Consider the following 23,679-nt stretch of genomic DNA (forward strand, 5'->3'; position numbering starts at 1 on the left):
TTATACAATATATATTTTTCTATATTTTGGATGGATAGTTAGAGTAATGAATTGGGCTCAGAATTGGATAAAATTAGACTGTTTAACAGTTGGGAAATTGCTTGTTTTTGCCAAGATATTATCCCTGTAGCTACTTGTCAAGTAGGTCCCTGGGGCTCCTTATTTGGCCTTGTTTCTAGGGCCTGGGGATAGGATTGATGAGCTTTCACCTCATTTTGCCCAATCCTAGAACTATTATGCTAGTTTTTGGTCACCTCTAAGTTATGTTCATGGTCATACTTTCTATCATGCTTTTCCCCACCTTTCAGCTCTTGCTGCCCCACATATGTATTATTTTCATCTATTAGAATATAAGTTTCTTAAAATCAGAGACTTGTTTATTTTGTATCATTAGCTTGTAATACAGTGTTTTGAACATAGTAAGCACTTAAATGCTTTTGAATTTATGAATTTATTCATTCTTCTCCATAAGATTCTGAAGAAATCACACAATTACTCTGGACCTCAATTTCCTCACTGTAAAGTTATGGAGTTGGACTACTGATTGCTACATTCTCTTCCAGCTCTAGATCTGTGCTTTATGAATCCTGTGAGGTAGATAATTATTAGCTTCTCCTCTTAATAGATGAGTGACCTGAGGTTCATAATTGAAATTATTTGCTCATGGTCATATAATCACGGTATTGATACCAATGTATCAAACCAAATGTAGATGAAGCAGGCAATCAAGGCCTTTTCAAGCAAGCAAACAGCATTAGGGAAATCCTAGCAATGACTATCAGGGACCCAGGCAATGATAATTTGGAATTATGCTACATAAGTCTTAGGCAACAAGATTCTGGAGAACAAGATAGGAACACAATTTCAAAGAAGAACAATACTTTATATGCCACAGAATAAAAGAATCTTAGAGTAGGCTTGTATGATACCATGATCCTTTGCTTGAATGTCTCCAGTTTTGGAAACCTTCCCACTTCCTGAACTCCATTTTATTTTTGAATAGTATTATGAAAAGGTTTTTCTTGATCTCCAGCCTAAATTTGCCTCTTGCAATTTCTTTCTGTTGCCCCTAGTTCCTTTTTTGGGGGGCTAAACAGAACCTAACTAATCACTCTTCCATGTAGCATCCCTTCAAATACTTAAAGATACTCCCACCCATCCCAAGATAAACTTTTTCTTCTCCATTCAGAATATCTCTAAATCCTTCAACTCAGCCAATCAGTCAATAAAAGCTTATTAAGTACCTGTTATGTGCCAGACACTGGACTAAGTGCTAGGTATATGAAGGAAGGCAAAAAGTAATGCCTATTCTTAAGAATCTCAGAGTAATGAAGAAGAAAACATGCCAAGAATTAGGTACAAACAAGCCAGATGCAAGATATACTAGAGATAAACAAGAGAATTAAGAGACATTGGGTAAGGTTTCTTGAAAGAAACAGTATTTTAGATGGGACTTGAAGGAGGGGAGGGAATCTAGGAAGTAGTAATGAGAAGGGAAAACATTCTAAATATGGAGTACAGTGCCTGGGTAGAATGTCTTGTCAAGAAATAGCAAAAATGGCCAAAGTCACTGAATCCCAGAGTATGTGGAAGGGAGTAACTTATAAGAATAGAAAAGTAGAAAAGGGCCAGGTTATGAAGGGCTTTAAAAGCCAAACACAGAATTTTAAATTTGATCTTGGAGATAAAAATGGAGAAACTGGAAGGTTATTAGATAGGGTGGTGACATGGTCTGTTCTTTAGGAAAATCATTTTGGCAGCTGAATGAAGGACAGACTTGAAGTGCAGGGAGACATGGCAAGGAGAAGAACCAGAAGGCTACTGAAATATTGTGAAGTAATGATGGGACGTAATGAGGATCTGTTCTGATACCAGCTAATCAAAATCTAAAACTTTGTCACAGATAGAACTGATTTTGGTACCCTGAAATGTTCTGATTTGAACAAAATACAGCAGGCTGAATAGCTTCCCTTATTTGGGAAACTAATTTTTTCATCACAGTCTAGCCAAATATCTTATCATCTCTACTGGCTTCCATATTACATGGTTATTAAATTGGTTCATTTGAGTGAGTATGTGTATATGTAAGTGTGTGTTCACTTTTAAAAAAACATTGTTTTTTCCAATGACTCTCTATGGTTTTGTCACAGGACATCAGCTTCTGAAAAAGTAAAATTGTGGGTAATCTAAAAGATTATGAAAAGGCACTTGGTGAAAATAAGCATGTATTAACAAAAGTTTTTTCAGGAAAATCAGGGTTAAGAATATCATGAAAGAGATGACAGATCAGAAAAAAAAAAGGTAACCCAATATTTAGCAAAAACAAGATATAACATGAGGTTTTTCTGTATTAGAATGCAACATCCAGAGATTGAAAGAAAATCTTCTTGGGGATATCCCTTAGAAAAAATTTCTGAGATGATATGGACAGGAATCCCACAAGATGATATGGCATAGTGGAGGTATGATCAGCATCACTAAATCAGGATATCCTCCCTGCCACATTCTGTTTTTCTCTCTTCATTCATCTTATATTTCTTGAATATTCTGCAAATGTTATTTTACTCTATGATATCATAATATTTTTTATTTTATTAGACTCTTTTTTACTTACCTTCTCCATCACTTTTCATTTTTATGGAATAATTTTAAATGTAAACTTTCCTTTCTTCTCATTTTTTGATGTTTATTAGCTGTCATTTTATCTTTATGTGCCTTAACTATAAAAAGAGGATAATGATAACACCTCCTTGCCAGGGTTTTGTGATTAAGTGTGACAATATTTCTAAGTATTTAGCACAATAGCATGCTATCACATAGTAGGTTCTTGATAAATGCTTATTCTCTTTCCCTCTCCCTATCCCAATGATTCTATGAAACAAGGATATAATACTTCTTGCTTAGGTAGAAAAAGTGAAGAAAAGTTAGTAATAGTTAAATAGAACTAATCAACCAAAAATATCAGATGATATAGCTTAGTTGATGAATCCTGTAAATTTTAATTTATTAACCATCCTCAGAATTTAGGCACACATCCTTATATGTGTGTAGCTTTTTGGATTTTCTAGGATTTTCCCTTAGATATAAAGAATGCTACAAACAAAACTAATTCAGACAAGCTTAGCGGGGAAGCAATAAACTGGGAAAAAATGTTTATATTCATGGTTTCTGACAAAGGCGTCATTTCTAAAACATACAGAGAATTGATTCAAATTTATAAGAATCAAGCTATTCTGCAATTGATAAATGGTCAAAGCATGTGAACAGATAATTTTCGGATGAAGAAAATCACTTCTAGTCATATGAAAAAATGCTCTAAATCACTATTGGTCAGAGAAATGCAAATTAAGACAACTCTAAGGTACAACTGCACACCTCTCAGATTGGCTAAGTTGACAAGAAAAGGTATTGATGAATGTTGGAAGGGATGCAGGAAAACTGGACATTAATACATTGTTGGTGGAGTTGTGAATTGATTCAACCCATTCTGGAAAGCAATTTTGAACTATGCCCAAAGGGCTATCAAAATGTGTATACTCTGATCCAGCAGTGTTTCTATATATATATATATATATTCTTCATCTGAAAATTGTTTGTTCATATCCTTTAACCATTTATCAATTGGAAACTGGTTTGAATTCTTTTAAAGTTGAGTCAATACTCTATATATTTTAGAGATGAGGACTTTATCAGAACTCGGATGTAATTTTCCTTCCCCCTCTTCCCCCAAGTCTGTTGCTTCCCTTCTAATCTTGTCTGTATAGGTTTTGTTTGTGCAAAACCTTTTTAAACTTAATATGATCAAAATTATCCATTTTGCATTCCATAATGTATTCTAGTTCATCATTGGTCACAAATTTCTTCTTGTCCACAGATCCAAGAGGTAGACTATCCTTTGCTTTTCTAATATGCTAATAGTATCACTCTTTATGTATAAATCATGAACTCATTTCAACCTTATCTTGGTATAGGGTATTAGGTACGGGTCAATGCCTAGTTTCTGCCATTCTGAATTCCAATTTTCTCAGCAATTTTTGTAAATAGTGAGTTCTTATCCCAGAAGCTGGGGTCTAGGTTTATCAAACATAGATTGGAACCAAGATTATTTATAATTAAGAGTTAAACTGCATTTTAATATTGTTTTCCACTTTTTGTCCTTTTTTGAATATTTTTCCTTTTGAATATTTTTTTCTTGGTTTTGCTTCCTTCACTTTGTAACAGTTCAAAAACCTCCCCATATCTCTTCAAATTCTTTATCATCATAATTTATACATTAAATTCATATTCCATAACTTGTTCAGCCAATGTTCAATTAATGGCCACTACTTTTCCCTTCAAATTTTGCTTTGTTTTATTTTGTTTTGCTATTACAAAAAAGTACAGCTATGAATATATTAGTCTATCTTATACCCTTTTTCTTTATTTTACTTCCTTGGGGAATATGGCTGGAAATAAGATCTTTCATTGAGAGTTAAGCATTTTTACTCACATGATTCCATTTTCCCTCAGAATCACTGAACCAATGAAAAGTTACATCAACGTTATATCAATGGGATCAGGAAAAGCTTCTTGTGAAGATGATATTTTAACTGGGACTTGAAGGCAATCAGGAGTCAAAAATGAAGAGGGAAGAAGTTTCATGAATGGAGGACAGACAGTGAAGTCTGTGTCAGGAGATGAAACATTTTGGGCAAAGAGGAGCAAAGTCAATATCAATCACTTAATCATGGAGTATGTTGAAGAGGAGGAATAAATGTATAAGACTAAAAAGGGGGGAAGAACTAGGTTGTAAAGTGAAACAGAGGATTTTGAGATGATTTATAGGAGAAGCAACTCCAGAAATATCCACTGGGATCTTCATCTCAAACTTTTTAAAGCTGAAGAAATAACAAAATTGAATACCACAGTGCCATCAATACCATAGTTCACTTCTAAATTATAAATGGTTTGAGCAGAAAAATTGAACTCATTTTACTCTTTCTTCCCAACAGCTGGCACAGGGCCTTGCCCATAGTAGTTTTTTTTCAAAAATGACTGATGAATTAAGTAATTTAATATCTATGGGACTTGGAAGGGGACTCAAGAGTTTACCTACACCAGCTGCCTGACTTCAGGAAAGTAGATAATCAAAGCATTCAGAGGAGATGAATTTATTCTTAAAGATTTCCAGAGAAAAAGAATACATTTCTGTAAAGCAGAGATGATGTCATTCTCCTTGTTACTGCCTCAGGACTGTACCTCCTCCTCACCTCTTTTCTCTATTCCCAGTGCCATTTTTTTTATCTTCATGACTCTCTATCTCAATTACTGCCCCCCAATCTTCTTGCCTCCATCTTCTCCTTTATTTCACTATCTCCATCCTATTGCTACAACACAAATTTTCCTTTTGCATCAATCTGTTTATGTAATGTTTCTTTTTAAAACCATATAACAGCCTTTTCTTATTTACTGAGTAAAGTTCAAAACTAGATAATTGTAATTCTCCATATTTTGACATACTCTGCCTTATTGGATTTCTTCCTCCTTTCCATGTCTTCTATGCTCCAGAAAAACTGAATGATTCAGTATTTTTCATACATACTAAACCTTCACCTTGACCTTGACCATTATTATGGCTATGAAACTTTATTTATGATGTGTCTTAATCCTGGAGAGCTATGTCTTCCTTTATTGCATTCTTTCCCCACATCCAAACTCTGGCTCCACTTTTTAATAAACTAAAGCTTCCATGATACCACCACTCCCAATCAATAATAATGTCCTCTAGCACACACATTTATATTTTGCTTTCATGCTTCTCTTATATATTTATGTTATTTTGTATCACAGATGATTATCTAACCTCTTAGAATCCTTGGTTTTCTTCAAAATTTAACCAACTTCCACATGAAATCTTTCTTCATCCTCTTGATCCTGCCCCAACTTTAATGTTTCATTTATTTTGTATATGTTTTTGTAAGTATATATTATCTCCCAAGGAAAAACATAAGCAGAAACTATTCAAGTTCTTGGTAGAGCCAACACCTAGCACAATGCCAAACACATGGTGGAGACTTAATATATATTTGTTGTTTGATTAAATACTTCTGTTCTTTATGAATAATCGCTTTACTCTTGCTGGTGGGGCAAGGAAAGAGTATGGGAACCCTGAAAATGATGTCTAACATCCTGTGTGACACACATTTCCCTGGATAAGAATGTTGAAGGTTAGATAAACAGATACACAGAAGCAGATAAATAAAATGGAAGAAGAAGGTATCCAGCTGTATGCCTTGACCTATATCACTGGACAAGAAATCTCTCCAGTCTATAAGGTACGCATTATACAAGCTACATAAGTAGCACAATGGTAAACTGGTCTTACCTTCCTATAGAGTGATTTGAGATGTACTCACTTAATGGGAGTTGGGAGGTTTACATTAACCACTTGAAGGTTTGTTGTTGTTGTTGTTGTTGTTGTTGAAATAAAAGCTTTTTGGGATCCACTTTAATGTTCTTTTATTGAATTTCATTAAAATTCTTTATAAAATAGTGATCTTTGCATAGAAGCATAATTGATAATGGTAAAGAAAGGTAAAGAAGGAGCTGACAAATAAATGGAGGTACAAAGTGAGCAGTGAATTGGATGAGCCTTATGCCTAGATAGATAGATCAGGAGGAAAAATTATTTTAGCAGTAAAAATGGTATTAGGTTGAATGACAGTCATTTATGTCTTTGTTCCTGATGGTTTTTAGTTAATTACACAGATGCTGTATATCAGTAATTTGGTACAATGGAAAGTAAATTAGATTTGGAGTTAAAGGAGTCTAGTTTCATTTTCATCTTCCACTTATTTGCTTTTGCTTGACCTGAAAGAATGATTGCCACTACTGATTTTTTTTTATTCATCTTATGTTTAATAAATATTAGTAAATAAATGAGAGTGCCAATCTCATATATGTCTTTGTTTTTAAAATGTCTTTCTATTTTTATTTTTAAATTTAACTTTAATTTTTAATAACAGCTTTTTATTTTTTAAATACAGGCAAAGATAGTTTTCAACATTCACTCCTGCAAAATCTTGTGTTCCAAATTTTTCTCCCTCCCTTCCCCTACCTTTCTCCCTTAGGCAACAAGTAATCCAATACATGTTGAACCTGTGCAATTGAATATCTTTGTAGCAACAGATTATGGGAGTTTGTTTTCCTGATTAACTATAATTCTTTTTCATTATATTGGCTTGTTTAATCCATTCACATTTAAAGTTATGAGAGTTAGATTTATGCTTTTCTCCATTTGTCTTTAATTATATTTTTTCTTTTCCTCTGTAAAGAAAGAACTTTGTCTCTTCAGTTATTCTAGGTTAAAATCTACTTTAAGATATCTTTATTTTCACAAGCTTTCTTCCCCTCACCCTCACACCCACATTCCTTCTAATTTGTTATTTTCTTTCTCTAGTTTTGCTTAAATTATCAGTTTCTTTTTCTTTTTTCTTTGTTATGTAACTTTTTTCTGTTTTTTTTTATTCAGTTATCAAGCAAAATACTTCCTCTCCCTTCAATTTGTTTTGTTTTAAAATTTCATTTACTATGTGTTATCATTGGAGCAAATTCCTCCATCTTCATTTTTCAGTCTTTTCTTTTATTTCTTCTCTCATTCTCCCACAGATCCTTTTCCTGAGAGAGTATAGGAGTTACCCTTCCTTGATAACTTTTGAGGTGATTAGATTACAGGAGGATTTCAGAAAGGCATGGAGAGACTTACATGAACTGATGCTAAGTATAGTGAGTAGAATCAAGAGAATATTGTACATAACAACAACAAGGTTATATAATGATCAATTCTGATAGACATGACTCTTTTCAACCATGAGGTGATTCAGGCCAATTCCAATAGATTTGTGATGGAGAGAGTCATCTGCATCCAAAGAGAGGACAATGGAGACTAAATGTGTATCACAACATCATATTTTCACCTTTTTTTGTTGTTGTTGTTTGCTTGCATTTTGTTTTCTTTCTCATTTTTTCCCTTTTTTATTTTATTTTTTTTTATTATAACTTTTTATTTACAAAGCCCATGCCTGAGTAATTTTTTTTTACAACATTATCCCTTGCACTCACTTTGTTCCAACTTTTCCCCTCCCTCCCTTCACCCTCTCCCCCAGATGGCAAGCAGTCCTATACAAGTTAAATATGTCACAGTGTATCCTAGATACAATATATGTGTGCAGAACTGAACAATTCTCTTGTTGCATAGGGAGAATTGGATTCAGAAGGTAAAAATAACATGGGAAGAAAAACAAAAATGCAAGCAGTTTTACATTCATTTCCCAGTGTTCTTTCTTTGGGTATAGTTACTTCTGTCCATCCTTGATCAATTGAAACTGAGTTAGATCTCTTTGTCGAAGAAACCCACTTCCATCAGAATACATTCTCATATAGTATCGTTGTTAAAGTATATAATGATCTTCTGGTTCTGCTCATTTCACTTAGCATCAGTTCATGTAAGTCTCGCCAATCCTCTCTATATTCATCCTGCTGGTCATTTCTTACAGAACAATAATATTCCATAACCTTCATATACCACAATTTACTCAACCATTCTCCAATTGATGGGCATGCATTCATTTTCCAGTTTCTAGCCACTACAAACAGGGCTGTCACAAACATTTTGGCACAAACTGGTCCCTTTCCCTTCTTTAGTATCTCTTTGGGGTATAAGCCCAGTGGAAACACTGCCGATCAAAGGTATGCACAGTTTGATAACTTTTTGAGCATAGTTCTCCAGAATGGCTGGATGTATTCACAATTCCACCAACAATGTATCAGTGTCCCTGTTTTCCCACATCCCCTCCAACATTCTGCATTAGATTTCCCTGTCATTCTAGCCAATCTGACAGGTATGTAGTGGTATCTCAGAATTGTCTTAATTTGCATTTCTCTGATTAATAATGACTTGGAGCATATTTTCATGTGGCTAGAAATAGTTTCAATTTCTTGGTCTGAGAACTGTCTGTTCATATCCTTTGACCATTTATCAATTGGAGAATGGCTTGATTTCTTATAAATTAGAGTCAATTCTCTATATATTTTGGAAATGTGGCCTTTATCAGAACCTTTGACTGTAAAAATGTTTTCCCAGTTTATTGTTTCCCTTCTAATCTTGTCTGAATTAGTTTTGTTTGTACAAAAACTTTTCAATTTGATATAATCAAAATTTTCTATTTTATAGTCAATAGTGATCTCTAGTTCTTCTTTGGTCATAAATTCCTTCCTCTTCCACAGGTCTGAGAGGTAAACTATCCTATGTTCTTCCAATTTATTTATAATCTCATTCTTTATGCCTAGGTCATGAATCCATTTAGACCTTATCTTGGTGTACGGTGTTAAGTGTGGTCAATGCCTAGTTTCTATCATACTAATTTTCAATTTTCCCAGCAATTTTTGTCAAATAATGAGTTCTTATCCCAAAAACTGGGGTCTTTGGGTTTGTCAGACACTAGATTATTAAAGTTATTGGTTGTTTTGTCCTTTGAACCTAACCTATTCCATTGATCAACCAGTCTATTTCTTAGCCATGGTTTTGGTAACCACTGCTTTATAATATAATTTTAGATCTAGGCCACCTTCATTTGATTTTTTTTTCATTAATTCCCTTGAAATTCTTGACCTTTTGTTTTTCCATATGAACTTTGTCATTATTTTTTCTAGGTCATTAAAATAGTTTTTTGGGGAGTCTGATTGGTATAGCACTAAATAAATAGATTAGTTTAGGTAATTTTGTCATCTTTATTATATTTGCTCATCCAATCCAAGAGCATTTAATATTTTTCCAGTTGGCTAGATCAGACTTAATTTGTGTGGAAAGTGTTTCGTAGTTTTGCTCATAAAGTTTCTGATTTTCCCTTGACAGATAGATTCCTAAATATTTTATACAATCAATAGTTATTTTAAATGGAATTTCTCTTTGTAACTCTGTTGGGTTTTGTTAGTGATATATAAGAATGCTGATGACTTATGTGGGTTTATTTTGTATCCTGCAACTTTGCTAAAGGTGTGGATTGTTTCTAATAACTTTTTAGTAGAATCTTTGGAGTTCGCTAAGTATACCATCATATCATCAACAAAGAGTGATAATTTGGTTTCCTCATTGCCTATTCTTATTCCTTTAATCTCTTTCTCAACTCTTATTGCCAAAGCTAGCATTTCTAATACAATATTAAATAGTAATGGTGATAGTGGACAATCTTGTTTCACTTCTGACCTTATTGGGAATGGTTGCAGTTTGTCCCCATTATATATGAAGCTTACTGATGGTTTTAAATAGATGCTACTGATTATTTTAAGGAATAGTCCATTTATTCCTATACTCTCAAGTGTTTTTGATAGGAATGAATATTGGATTTTCTCAAATGCTTTTTCTGCATCTATTGAGATGATCATATGGTTTTTGTTCATTTGGTTATTAATATGCCCAATTATACTGATAGTTTTCCTAATATTGAACCAGCCCTGCATTCCTAGTATAAATCCTCCTTGATTGTGTATTATCCTGGGGATGATTTTCTATAGTCTTTTTGCTAATATCTTATTTAAGATTTTAGCATCAATATTCATTAGGGAGATTGGTCATTTTTCCCCTTTTTAATCTGATTTTTCCTGTATAGCATGATAAATGTAGAAATATGTATAGAAGAATTTCACAACAATTGCACAACTGCACAGTATAATACATTGTATTACTTTCTGTCTAGGAAAGGTGCAGGGGGAAGGGTGGGAGAAAAATCTGGACACAAGTTTTTGCAAGGGTGAATGTAGAAAATTATCTTTACAAGTATTTTGAAAATAAAAAGTTGTTATTTTTGTAAAAAAAAATTTTTCTCCACCATCACTTTTACCCTCTTATCTTTATCTTTATTTTATTTTATCTGTATTTTTAGAAAAACAAGTCTAACAATCAGTTAGTATTTAATTCCATAGATGTCTTTTTCATATTTTTCCATCCTTTACTTGAGGATTTATTTAATGATCTGTATCTTCCTTGGTTGCTGTATTAATTAACTTTTCTTTGAATTTCTTTTGTCTTAGAGTATTTTCAAAGCAAACAATTTATTCAGGTCTGGTTTTCCTTTTAGGAATTATTTTTAAATCCTTTTAAAAATGATTATCAATTTTAAAAATTAATAGATTCTAATTTGCTTTCTTGTACTTATTTTCTGTGTGACCTTGGACAAGTCACTTAATATTTCAAGGGTTCCAATTTCTTTATAAGTAAAAGAAGGGTTGGATTTGAAAGACCTCTAAGATTCCTTCCAGCACCAATCTATGACATGCATGCCATATATCTAAGATCATGACATATTCACAGTTTTTAATCTCCCAACAATGTTGTATATGTCAGGGGAAAAAATGTAGCAAAGAGGAAAGGATACTAGCCTGGGGGTCACTCTACACAAATTAAAATTTAGCCCTATTATTTCTACTTATGTGACTAGAGCAAATCATGATCTTTTTGAGTTTTCTTTCTTATCTGTAAGTAAGGAGCAAAGATTTGATGACTTAGAAAACTTTTTAGTAAATACTTTGATCTTAGGTAGTATTTTTTAAATTGTTGAACTGAATTAAATTGAATGTGTTCATATGTTTGTAACTGAATTGATAGAAACAATTAACTTCCTCCATTTCCCCTCCATTCTTTTGTCACCATTAATGGTCAAAAAGATTATACAAGTCAAATATCTCTATCTTGGGCTCTCCAGCTCACTATAGTATTGCCCCTATTTTTGTATTTATACATAGACATCCTCTAATCCAACCCATTATTTTAGGTAAGAAGAAACTGAGATCCAGAGGCGATGCTATTTACTATGATCCAACAGCTATTAAAATAGGATTGACATTTGAGCCCTGGTGAGTATTAGTTTATTTTCTGGCTTCTTTTGGATATTTTTCTTCTGTAACCTTAATACTTATCCTCTATTATTCCTATTTTATATCTGCTGTATTATGTGATACTAGTTTTTGTCATATGTAAATCAACTATTTTCTTTCCCTTAACATACGTATCTAGACTACCCTTACTTTACCCATTCTTTTAATTTAAAACTTTCTTGCTTAGATTTGTTTCTTCAAAGAATGGAAAAAATATTTCAAGTGGAAAATGAGGAAAGAAAAGAATCTAAAGAAGCAGAGGAGAATTGACATTTGAATCAGGAGGATGCTCTATATATCTGCTTTTTTAGTTGCATTCATTTCTAGTTGAAAAGTTATTGTTCTTATAGTCAAAAACAAAACAAAACCTAAATCTTATTTTGTTCCCAATTGAAATTATCAGTAGAGATGAAAATATCTTTTTTTTTTGTTAATACACTTTCACAATGCTTTCTAGACTCCTGGTTTTATCTTATTTCTTCATATGAATCAAAAGTAATGATCAATACTTTTCAGGAATTTCTCCATCACATCCAAGAAATGTGTTAGAAAGACAGAAGATGTATCTAAATTTTATTTCACGTTCATCTAAATCTTTGTCAATTTCTTCAGCAAAAAGTCCAATATCACCAGTACTCATCTCTTCTTCCTCTGATCATTACTGGAATATTTTTCATTTGCTTGCACCTCTGAATTCCAAAGACCATTCCTCAGATCACAGAAAGTACCTTTTTATAGAAATTGTCCAATAATCTCCCTCTAAAAAGTGTCCCATTTTTTACATAGGTCTACATGTTGATAACTATTTACTTTCTTTCTTGCGTCAAATATTTTCACCCTTCCAAATCCCTCACAAGTAAAAATTTCCTACTGCTTTTCTTAAGTATTCTTTTTTAACTTAGTTTCTTCCTAGAAATATTTTCCTTTATGTCTTCCAAGACCACTCCATTACTCATAAAACTCTAAAAAACAGAAATGTAATCCTTCATCTCTTTTACTTTCTTTTTTAGATAAGAGACCAACTTGCATGTTGTGTATAAATAATTATGCAGTGAAGTAGTATCAAGACTGAAATGTTGAACTTTCAGTTAGGAAATCTGAGTTTAATTCTGAGGCATCTAGGTGGCACAGTGGATAGAGTACTGGACTTGGAATCAGGAAGACTCAAATTCAAATCTAAGCTCAGACATTTATTAGCTATGTGAGGCTGTGCAAGTCATGTAAGTTCTAGTTGCTTCAATTTCCTTAACTCTATAATCTGGATAATAACAACATTACCTCCCAGGATTGTTGTAAGAATCAAATGAATATTATAAAATACTTAGGGTAGGATCTGATACAAAATAAGTACTTATATAAATATTAGCCATTATTAGTATTGCTATTATTTAATTCTGTTTCTGGTTCTTATTAACTGGGTGACCTTGGAAAATTATTTAGTCTTTCTCAGCTTTAGTTTCCTCATCTGTTAAAATGAGAAATAATAATAGCACCTATTTTATAGAGTTGTTGTAAGGATCAAGTATGATTTATATATATATATATATATATATGTATTTATATATTGCTTTGAATATGAAAAGTGATATATAAATATTAGTTATTAAAGATTTCAAAAGGTTTCAGTAGAAAGATCATATAGCATAATATTTATAGTCATTGTAAAATTCTCCTAATTGTTATATTTTCTTAAGGCAAAATCCAAAGTCCTGTGACTTACTTTTGGTATATCTCTTGGATAATTCTTGTGGCCAACTGTTTTAGAAAATTGTTAATCTGGGAGATTTTAACCCAATGAGAAGTAGCCATTGTCATTAATTTCCTTTGTAATTCTGTGTTTTGTTTTATGAATTTAAAAATATGATTCTGAAAAGAGGTCCAGAGGCTTCACTAGATTGCCATGACACAAACAAGGTTAAGACCTCTTGTTTGAGAAATTCCATTCTTGATAGAGTGTTAAATTTCTTACTTGGAAAGATTGCACTGCATTTGTATTACTTCCAGAGGTAATTCAATATCTGTATACAAAATGCAGGTTGATCGTCTTAGTATATGAGAAGGTGAAAGGCTAGAAAAGGGCTCTTTACTCTCCAACTCGTCAGAATGAATAAAGCATCCCTTCAGAGAATGAAAGAAATATTTCAAATGGAAAATAACAAAAGAAAAGAATCTGAGTTGGCAGAGGAAAACTGACACTTGGGTCAAGAGAGTGGAAGAATACAATACAAAGAAGGAGAGGGACAAGCAGAATCGTGATCCAAATTGAATACAGCAGAAGTTAATAGGGATAAATGTGAGGATCAATAGCTAGATTAAAAGAAAATCAAGTACACACCTATAGAATTAAGGAAGTATATCTAGATAGCAGTATATATTTAAAAAACAACAACATGGATTTTAGTGAATAGTAAGCGCAATATGAATTGATGGTGAGACCTAGCCAAAAAGGCAAATCAAATCATAGGATACTATAAGGAACTCTCATTTTGTCCTATTCAATCCATATTAGGAATTGTATCCAGTGTCAGATACTATATTTTATGAAGGATGCTGACAAAGGTAGTGCTGTAAGGAGCTGACAAATATGGTGAGCATTTTCAAAATCATATATCTCAATTGTGAAAGAGATATTTAGATTGGATAAGAGAAGACTTAAGGGTATTACAACTGTCTATGTGTGTTTGAAGTGCTGTTGAGTGGAAGAGAGATTAAAACTGGGTCCAATATGTGAGAGTAACATGGAGACAGATTTCACCTTAATTTAAGGGAGAATTTCCTAATACAGTTATCCTTTCCACATCATGGGAAGTAGGAGTGTGGAGTCCCCAGAATCTGGAAAATCTATATGAAAATTTTTGGCCTTCTCTTTGTGCTAGAGATCTGATTTTTTTTTTTTCTATTTTATGAGGTGTTTATAATAACATTGTATGATTCAGGTTAAGTATTTGGTCATAGGCTCCGTCATATGCTGGTCTTTACATGTCATTAGAGGCTTCCACAAAACTCCCCCTAATATTCCCATTGTATTTCTTATGTTGACCTATGATATATAAAAATCATTGGAGGAAAAGTTGTGATGTGTAAGAGATAACTGTAATTACAATTATAAAAAAAGAAATGCATTGTTAAGTGAAGCATCAAGTACCCCATGATTGAGGGTCTTTATGTAGTGGGACAATTAGGGGAAAATTTCTGTTTCAGTATGAATTGGGTTTCTTGAAATGATTCTGTATAAAACTGTTTTTTCCTTACTCTGAAAAGTCATAATATTATGATTCTTTGAATTGTTAGATGCATCATAAATTTGAAATTGTTCTCTCAAAGGAAGGAATTGTTCCTTCTGAAAAAAGTGACTTTCCCTGCTCCATACGATGATGGTAAAGATATACAAGTTTTTTTCCAATAGAGAGAACATATATTACTGGGCACAGAAAAAAAGAAAAGTTTTAGTAATAGTGATAGTGACTAAGTACCAGGTTGTACAGAAACATTTATCATTTAATTTGGCAGAAGCAATTAGAAGGCATGCTGTCATCCAGGGCTATATATTTGGAATGTGATGGAAGAATTCCCAAGAGGCTCTTTATCCCATTTGGGGAAAATGCTATATATTGTTAAGATATACTTGATGTCAGGAAAGCTGGAAACCAAAGGAAGAAAGCATTAGGTGACCACCAATGGAGAATGAAACATAAATGAAATTGCTGTGGGATAATGTAACATTATTTGGATGGAAGAAAAGAAAGAGATAATGAGTTTGAGAAATAAGTAACAAGTCTGGCCCATGAGCATGTTATATCAGTACAGGAGGATTTCAACTATCTAGACATCTGCTTGATCTTCTGTCAAAAACAAAACAGCTGATAAAATTTTAATTTATGCTTTGATTAATACTTATTTTCTACAAAAGAGTGAAGTAATGAGGAGAGCTGTTATTTTGGATCTGATTTTAACCAATATTAATAATAAATAATTTGGTTGCTGAAATAGGAATGATGGGAAGTTTGGGAGGAAGTGAGAGAGAATTTATGAGAGAAGCAAAATTCATGCATAGTACGATATACACCAATGATTTTGAAGTACGGAGAAAGAAAAAGTGACATCTCCTGTCCTGCCAATTCTTCATGATTGTCTAAATAGGATGGGGTACTCCTAAGAAAAATAGTTAAAATACTCAAACACAAATAATTTCAATGAGAAAAGGAGGAAAAGGAAACTGTCTAAAAAGACCAACATGGATGCAGTGGGAATACATTGCTTATTTTAAAGAAATAAAGATATTTATGAAAAATAGAACCAAGGGCAGATGGATACCAAGAATAAATACAAAAGAGATGCATGATTTTTTAAGAATAGTGTCAGAAGCACTAAAACTCATAATTAGATGAAGCTGTTGAAGAATATCAGGACAAAAATGACTTAAGACACAATTTAGAGAGAATTTGGGGATGGAACCAAAATAGTGCAGTTAAGCCAAGAAGATGCTCAAGCTCTCCCATTTTCCCTCAAAAACCACATGAAACCAAGCCTATGAACAGAGTCTGATGGACTCCTCAGATCAAGATAAATTGGAAGAACTTCAAGAAAGTAGTAGAGCAGACCAGAGCAAAGGGAAACCACGATGTTTTTTGGAAAGAGCAGATAGGGATACCCACTGATGTGAACAAGAGACCAACTACAAGGGGCTCTGTGATCAAAATCAAGGCTCAGAACTGCACTGGAAGTTTGGGACAATTCCTTTACTCCAGAAGCAGAGCTTGACCATAAAGACACAAAAAAGGACATAAAAAAAGAAAAGAAAAGAAAATGAGCAAGAAATAAAAAGGAAGTATAGAAAGCTACTATGGTAACAGGGAAGACCAAAACACCAATTCAGATGAGAACAAAATGTCCACAGAGGAAATCTCAAAGAGAGATATGAATTGGTCTCAAGCCCAAAGTGGTTTCTTAGAAGTGCTCATTAAAAAAACCAACCAAACAAACAAACAAAAAATTAAAACATTTTTTGTTGTTGTTTACTTGTTTGTTTTTTCTTTCTCATTTTTTTCCCTATTTGATCTGATATTTCTTGTGTGGCATGATAGTTGTGAAAATATGTATAGAAAAATTGCACCTGTTTAACATATGCTAAATTATTTGCTATCTAAGGGAGAGGATGTGAAGAAAGCAACAGAGAAAAAAATTGCCACACACGGTTTTGGAAAGGTGAATGCTGAGAACTATGCATATATTTTGAAAATAAAAAGCTAAAAAAATTAAAAATGGAATTGTGAAATGAAAAAAGAGGTACAAAAATTCACTGCTGAAAACAACTGCTTAAAAGTAGAATTCACCAAACAAAAAGAGAAGTACAAAGGTTTATTGAAGAAAGTTCTTTAAAAAATTAGAATTAGGGAAGTAGAAGCTAATAACTCCATGAGACATTAAGAGACAATAAAAAGGCAAAAGAATGGGAAAAAATGAGGGGAAAAAGTCAGATATTTCATTGGAAGAAAAAAAAAACTGACCTGGAAACTAGATTGAGAAAATATTATTTAGGAATTATTAGTCTACTTGAAAGTATGATCAAAGAAATAGTCCAGATATCATATTTTAAAAAATTATCAACTTAAACTGGCCCTATATCCTAGAGCTTAGTTGGTAAAATAAATGACAAAAGACTCTACCAATCACCACCTGAAAGAAATTCCAAAAGGAAAACTTCCAGAAATATTAGAGCCAAAATGGTTCTGATCCTAAGGTCAAAGAGAAAATATTTCAAGCAACCAGAAATAAATAAATAAGAAGACATAATTAGAATCACACATAATTTAGTTACCATAAAGTTACCATAAAAGAGAAGCAGAGGCTTGGAATAGGATGTTCTGGAACACACAAAAAAAGTTGTGATTCAACCAAGAATAACCTACCTACAAAACTATCTATAATCGTTTAAGGGAAAATGGATATTTAAAGAAATAGAGGGTTTTCAAATATTCCTAATGAAACATCCAACCTGAAATAAAATTGATTTTCAAATACAAGACTCAAGAAAAGCATAAAAATATAAAAAGATTATCTTTAAGAATATCAGTAAAAGAGAGAAACAGCAGATCAATGAACTGGGCATACAAATTAAAAAACTGAGAACAATTTTTAAAAAAATCTTCAATTTAACATCAAAATTGAAATTCTGATACTCACAGGAGAAATCAACAAAATTGAAATATAAAAAATTGAATTAATAAGTAAAAATAGAAGCTGGTTTTGTGGGAAAAAATAGTAAAGGAGACAGACCATGGGTTAATCTATTTTTTAAAAATAAATAAGACAAATTATTAGTGTCAAAAAAGGATGAATTAGGGCAGCTAGGTGGTGCAATGGATAGAGCCCAGCCTTGAAGGCAGGAGAACCTGAGTTCAAATCTGGCCTCAAACACTTAACACTTCCTAGGTGACACTAGGCAAGTCACTTAACCCCAATTGACTCAGCCAAAAAAAAATAAAATAAAATAAAAAAAGAATGTATTATTAGTGAAAATGAAATTAAAGCAATTAGTAGTTATTTGGTCCAATCATATGCCAGTAAAATTGACAATCTAAACAAAGTGAATATTTACAAAAATATAAACTACCCAGATTAACAGAAGATGAAATAAAATGTTTAAATAATCCTGAGAAAAAGACATTGAAAAAGCCATTAATGAGCTCTCTGAGAAAAAATCCCTAGGATCAAATGAATTTAGAAGAGAATTCTACCAAACATTTAAGAAACAATTAATCCTAATATCATGTGAATTATTTGAAAAAATAAGTAAAGAAGGAGCTTGCCATAGTATTTTTATGACAAAATGTGTTTTTGATACTTAAACCAGGGAGAACAAAAAACAGAAGAAAACAATATTAATCCATATCAATTCAAAAATTTTAAATAAAATACCAACAAGATTAAGCCATATATCATAAGAATCATATACTATGACCAGGTATAATTTATACCAGGAATGCAGGACTAGTTCAATATTGGGAAATCTATCAGTCTACTTGACCATATCAATAAAAATCTCAACAAAAATCATATGATTATATCAAAAAAGCATAAACATTTTTTAACAAAATATAACCCATTCCTATTAAAATACTAGAAAGTTGGGGCAGTTAGGTGGTGCAATGGGTAGAGGACCCTTCTGAAGTCAGGAGGACCTGAAATCAAATTTAGTCTCAGACATTTAACACTTTCTAGCTGTGTAGTCACTTAACATCAATTGCCTTAGCAAAAAACAAACAAACCAAAAAACACTAGAAAGCATAGGAATCAATGAAATCTTTCTTAAAATGATAAATGTTGCTGTTATTTGTCTTTTGTCCTCAAAAAGGACCAGGGAGTTGATGCCATGACATGCAAGTGAATTAAATTTAAGGAAAAGAAGATTGTGCAAAGTTACCAGTCTCATTTTTTCCTTTGAAGCCCTCTGGATCCAGAGAACAGATACAGATCAGAATGACTGAAGATGATCCTGGATGTAACAGGAGATGTGTAAAGGGACTGGCTTTAGCAAGGAGAAGGATTGCCTTTTTGTTAGAGATTTGGGGAAAGAGTAAGAAATAGTGTCGAGGAATCTTGAGATAAAAAAAAAAGTTGAAGAGAAGGAATCTTGAACAAAATGGCCTCAACTTTTTAAGTAAAATAAAAGGCAACAGTCCTCAGCTGAAAAAATTGGTGAGGAAGAGATATGGGAGGTTAAGGATGGAAGAGAAAGTTTCTGTAGGGAAGGAGATAAGGAATTAATTAGGGGGGATTAAATGATTACCTACCTCAGTGCAATGAAAGCCCAGCTCATGAGGAGGAGTATAGGACGTGGATGAAAGGAGTAATGCCAGGATAAGATTCAAGAAGAGAAAATTAACGCAATACAAAGGAGCAAGAGGTCCAAGAGCAGAGGATACTGGCTGACTGGTTTAGGTGAGAAAAGTTATGTCAGACCAAGGTAATAATCTGGGGGGCAGTGGAGGTTTTGTTAAGGATAAAAGCAGATTTAAGAAGAAAAAACATAGGGCGAGGTGAAAGGATAAGATGTTAGGAGAAAGCTTGTTTCTAATTAGGGAACTGGAATTTTTATGAGTAATGCTGAAAATTAGTTGTGACCAACCTTACAGTGGAATAATGGAGTGTATTATGAGATTTAAGGAGGCTGAGGAATTGGTAGACAAAGGAGTTTAAAAGTGCATCTAAGTAAATATTAAAATGTCTTAATATAAGGACAGGAATTACAGAGCAGAGGAAAATGGTGGGCCAGGTCCTGAACTACTTGAGAAAAGAGAGAATGACTTGAAGATCAGTTTAATATAGTTACAAGTAATTTGGATGGAAAATAAATTAAAATGGGTGGAAATTTTTAGTAGAATTCAAAAGAATGGTTGGTGAGTGAAAGAAATACAAGGAAGATGGAGAGCAATGGGGAACTGGAAGTGTCATGACTCCTGTCCAGGACTACTGTGTTGGGCACTGCCAAGAAAGCTGGGGATGTAGATCTGTCTAAAGACTTTAGATATTATAAAATCTAATGATGGAAAGAATGTGACTGAAAGAGGTCTAGGAGTTTGTTCAGTACAGAAAATGAAATCCTCAAGTCATAATGGAAGAGGGAAGGATTAGTGAAAAGTTATCTCCAAATCTTCTTATTGTGTCTAGTATATATATATATATATATTTAATAACTAACATTTACAAAGACTAACTAAATCACAAGCTAACTTTATAAAGACAAATAGAACTTACTATGTCTTGGGTATTTTATCATGCATTTTACCATTATTATCTCATCTAATATCCTTGAGAAAAGGGAGTAAAGGGCCAGGCTGGGTGTCTTCCATATGCTCCAAGGTAAAAATTTCAATCTGTGCCAGATCAAGACAAGTTCCACTGCTTTCTCCCACTGGAATATGGAGAACTCAGGTTTGAAGAGAAGCAACCTACCATTTGAATTTAAACTTTCCTTCTTCTACTGTATCTGTCTGTTCTTTGGAAGAAGAAGAATCCATTTAGTGAGAAACAGCATTTCTTTCTTCTGCTGTATGGGTTCCTCTTCAATCTCCTGTGCCCCTTTCCTGTCTAATTTGCACTCTTTGAGTAAAAGGAGTAGTGAAGAGGAACTTCCCATCTGACCATGTGTCTCCCATCTCAAACTGCACTTGCTTTCAGTCTGATCTCTAATCTCCTTTGCGAAGAAGAATGATACCTTTCTCTCAATGTCAAACTTTCTCACATCTGGTCATAACTGTTCATGTTTCAATGATTCTGAACTCTGTATGTCATCATTTAAACCCCATCCCCCACTGCCCATCACCCAGTTCCTTATTTTCCTCCCTCTCAACTCTCCCTCTGGACTCCCCCAAAATTCCAATCAAAAACTATCCTTCCCTCCCACTATACTCTTTGGAATGCTTGATCCATAAGTGACAAACTTCCTTTCATTTTAAATATATTCTCTCTCCCTTTTATCAACTAGTTCTTACTAAAATCAGGTTCTCCCCAAATGACCCAGCCTTTATGGCCATTGTTTCTGGTGCTGGCTGTACCTTCACTAGTTCTCAGTGGTCTCCTGGACTGGGCCAGGAGAGGGCGTTGCAATATTCCTTGCTTTACTTTGCCATTCTCAGGTTCTCCCTCTACCTCCATCTCTCAGTAGCTTCTCTTTCAAAATTTATGTTATTCATATATACCACTAAGTAGCTGTCACCTACACATGCCTAAATCAATCCCTTTTATTCCCCAATGAATTCAGTACATGGCTCATAATATTCTCTTCCTCCCAATTCCTGCTCTTATAGTAGGAAACTTCAAAAATTCAAACAACCCTAATTCAGTTTCTCAACCTGGACACTTCCCCTGACATATTTCTCAACTTCATCCTACCCATACACAAAGTTAGTCACATCCTTGATCTTGCCACCACCCACAAATGTACCATTTCTGCAAACAAGAATTCTGAAATCTCCCTGTCCAATTACAACCTGCTGGCCATTTGCCTTTCCTTCGTCTTTGCACTGTTAGCTCCAATCCCTTGACCTCTCAGTTTCTCCCCAGCCATCTCAGCTGTGCTAGTCACTCCCTCCTCTTTTCCCCATTTTGATCCCTGATGAACAAATTCCACTCTCCATTGTTCTCCACTTTTGACTCCTTAGTTCCCTTATCATTTTGATGATTACTTTCTGCCAAGTTTGTATCATTCCTATTATTACTGCCTTTACTCCTACATGCAGGCTGCTAAAAAAAAAAAAGGTGGAAAAAATTGTGACATCATTCTGACTAGGCCCACTATAAATTCATGTTACATAACCTCAATGTGGTTTTCTCTGCTATTAGGCATTCCTATATTTCCTCATCAACACATTATCCCACTGTCCATAATGATAACAAATGTTTTTATCCTTCCATGGCTCCCTTTTCCCAATGCTTTCAGCTAAGAATCTTGCTTCATATTCTTAGAAAAAGGCAAGGTCAATAATCATGAGCTCCCTCTTCTTTCATTCTATCAACAAATATTTACTAAGCACCTAATATGTGCCCTCAGGCACTATGCTAAGCACACTGATATATCTATCTTTGTATCATCATCCTCATCCTCATCATTACCATTATTTCTATGAACTCTATCTACATAGCATCAATCGCTATCACTTTCCATCTAGTTCAATATCTACATATTGATCTATTCATAACCATCTATTTATGCATTATCTACAATTTTTTATCTCTTTCTATTAAACACCTCTCCATATCGATTCCAGCTAGTTATTTCTTTATTTCTGTCTCTATTCCTTTATCCCAATCTAGCTGTATTTATCTTCTATTTATCTATCATCCATCTGTCTTTCTATATGTCTATCTACCTATCTTTTCCTATTTACCTACTTATATATTGTACTTAGCTATCTTTGGGCATGTTTCTTCGTGGATTGTACTGTAATATTTTCAAGGACAAGTACAGCTTCACTTTGGTCCCAGGAGAGCTAGTAATATATATCCATATAGTGCTTGTAAATATATCAGGCCCATTGTGTGTAATTATATCATTAGCCAGTTATGCAGAAACAACTTCTTCATTGTGCCATTTCCTAAAGCAGGAGCTGTAAGTACTCCACCTTATGGAAAAATAGGAAATGGTCCCCAAAAGGATATTCTCAACACTTGAATTTTCAATAAAGGTATAATTACTCAAGTCAGGAGTCAATGTGGTCTCATCTATCACAATCTAGGGAATGTTTTCTACTGTTACCATCTTCCCCATCATCAATGATCCCCATAAATCCCCCATCAAATATACATATATATATTCTCCTTTTCCTGAATCTAATGATAACAAGACCAAAACAATAGCAGAATTACAATAATAAAGCAATTACCTGGTTGCAACTTTCAAGCAGTAACAGCATTATGATAATAAAGAAATAACAGGATTACAGCAATAAAAATATAAAATGTTGTTAGTTTGAAAGTCCCAGATGTCTGCCAAATAAAAACCAATCCTGAAACATGAAATCTTGAGACTTAAGGAGTGGCTTATTTTCCAAGGACAACATAATTCGCCTACCTAAAAAAAGAAAACCCCACAAATAGTAGCTCCAGTCCCATGTTCATGTGACCAGTCATAGAATATCTATAGGAAATGTTTAACATGTATTATTTCACATGGATTTTTTTTTTCACCATTTAGATAAATTCAGGGCCAAGTTTATAAATGACCATAAAGAGATCTGCCTGTAAAGACTGAAGGAAAAGGATTTTTCC

This window comes from Antechinus flavipes, chromosome 3, assembly GCF_016432865.1.
Source record: "Antechinus flavipes isolate AdamAnt ecotype Samford, QLD, Australia chromosome 3, AdamAnt_v2, whole genome shotgun sequence".
NCBI classification, from domain to species: domain Eukaryota; kingdom Metazoa; phylum Chordata; class Mammalia; order Dasyuromorphia; family Dasyuridae; genus Antechinus; species Antechinus flavipes.